Genomic DNA, 2,500 nt, shown 5'->3' with positions numbered 1-2,500 from the left:
TGGGAATTCCCAGTGAGTTGGATACTAGGGCGGGCCAGCTTGTTGTTTTTTTTACCCCCCCCCTTTTTTTTTTTTTGGTGGGGAGGCACATTTAGCAATGCTCAGGCATTACTCCTGGCTTTGCACTCAGGAATTACTCCTGGTCGTTCTCAGGGGACCCTATAGGATGATGAGGATTGAACCAAGGTTGCCACATGCAAGGCAGATGCCTTCCCCTCCCCTTGTTCTTTTCTGCCCACGGAGGAGACACACCCTCAACCTACCCTCTAGGGTCCTCAAGTACCCTGGAAAGTCAATGGCATCTTCAAAATGTGACTGAAATAAAGCAGAAGGCCCCCAGAGGCAGTGAGGTTCTTCTTGAGGGGCTGTGGGGTGGTCCATAGCATTCCTCATTTGGGGGGTATATGTGTGATATGCCCTCTGGAACGGTCCCCAACTTGTGAGGGCTTAATGACAGCATTTAGGGAACTGGTGCCCACTGGCTATAGGAGGATCAGAAGGAGTTCTGGAAGTTCTCTGGCCATTGGCCACTGCACTCCCCACTGCCATCAGGAAGTGGGGAGTGCTCATGAAACTGGCATGGCATCCATGGACCTCACAACCCACTGGGAGTCTAACTGCACAGCAGAAACCCCAAGAAAAGACCTGGGCTTAGCCCCCACAAAGTCAGCCTTGACAAGTCCCTGTCAATTAGAAGGGCTTAAGTAGAGATCTGGGGAGGGGGCTGCTGATACACTATAATGGAGGGACCAGGGGCAGGCTGGGAATTGTGTTTTGATTCTTTTATTTTTTTAATCATTGCAAAACTCTGGTGTGTGTGTGTGTGTGTGTGTGTGTGTGTGTGTGTGTGTGTGTGTATGTGTGTGTGTGTGATCATGGAAGGGGGGAGCAATGCATTTACATGGATGTCTCTCATCTGTTTGGTTACTTATTTATTTGGTTGGTTTTTTTTTTTTTTTTTTTTTTCCTTTTCTTTTCTCCAGCAAACCACAAGAGCAGTTCCACATTCTTTGGCAGTTTTCCGAGGATGAGCTTGACATTTTTGTGAACGGGGTGGGAGAAAAGAACAAGAATTAGGGGGGGGAAGCAGCCCTAGAATAATGGGGAGCAGGCAGGCATCTGGTCACATGCATCACACCATCACACACACACACACACACACACACACACACACACACACACACACACACAGCTCACCCCCTCCTGGCAATAGGAAGTGAGACTCGATCTTTTTCATGAATGGGCTTAACTCAGCCCTGCTGAACTTCCGCATTCATGGCCCCCCTCTACCCCTCCGCCCGCAGCTGGCTGCTGGCCCAGGAATTGAAGCTGTCTCAGATCGTCCCCCTGACCGCAGGCAAACTGTGAGCTTTACTAGAATCTTCTTTTTTGGAGCGGGCCCATCAAAAAAGTGGTCAGGGTGTTTCCAGCACCCCTTGCTGGAGGGTGGGGGCTGAGCTCTGCATCTCTTTCCCTGTCCCCTTGCTGAGAGTGGGGCTGGCTCTGGACCTCCAGCAGGGCAGGGGTACCTTTTGGAAGGCTTCACATGTACACGGCACAATGGTGGTCTGGTGGGTGCCCAGACATCATTTAGGCCAGGTCACTGCCATTCTTCCAATGGTGGCTCTTGGACTGACATGGGTCACTTGTTCTTTTGGGGAGCCACTAGTGTCCTTGACCACACGTTCTAGCCTGAAGTTTCCTGATGGTTCATCCAGGACTTTTCAGCAATGATGGTGTGTGTGTGTGTGTGTGTGTGTGTGTGTGTGTGTGTGTTTTAATCTCTCAAACAGTGCTCAGGATGCCTCAGGTTGGCAACATTGGCAATTCTCAGCCAATCAGGTCAATGGTTCAATGACCATGTAGGACTGCCCAAGTCCAGCAATGCCGAAACTTCACGAATCATGCCTGGTGGTACTCACAGCCTCCAGAGATTAGCCCAGCAGTGCTCTGGGGACCATGAGATGTCGGGAATCAAATCTGGGAAGGCTGCCTCTGAGGCCTGTGTCTTAACCCCAGATCTATAGTTCCAGCCCCTTTGTCTTTTTTGACATTTCCAGCAGAACTGGGTTGAAGGGTGGGTGACTACACCTGGTTCTGTGCTGTGGGATCATTTCCCTAGCAATGCTCAGGACACTCCACAGGAGTTTTTGTCCTTGCTTTTGTTTTGTTTGGGGGCCACACCCGGCGATGCTCAGGGGTTACTTTCGGCTCTCTCTGAACTCAGGTTATTTCTCCTGGCAGTGCTCAGAGGATGTTATGGGATGCCGGAGATTGAACCTGGGTCAGTCATAAGTAAATGCCCTCCCAGAGGAAGCCAGGGTTTGATTCCGAGCTTCCTACATGTGAAGAATTGACTCAGCTACTTAATCTACCTCTCCAGTCTCCGAGTCGATTTTTTTTTGTTTTTGTTTTGGGGTCACACCCGGCAGCGCTCAGGGGTTACTCCTGACTCTATGCTCAGAAATCACTCCTGGCAGGCTCAGGGGACCATATGGAA

This window comes from Suncus etruscus, chromosome 4 (genome assembly GCF_024139225.1).
Source record: "Suncus etruscus isolate mSunEtr1 chromosome 4, mSunEtr1.pri.cur, whole genome shotgun sequence".
Taxonomy (NCBI): Eukaryota; Metazoa; Chordata; class Mammalia; order Eulipotyphla; family Soricidae; genus Suncus; species Suncus etruscus.
This window is presented reverse-complemented; position numbering follows the sequence as displayed.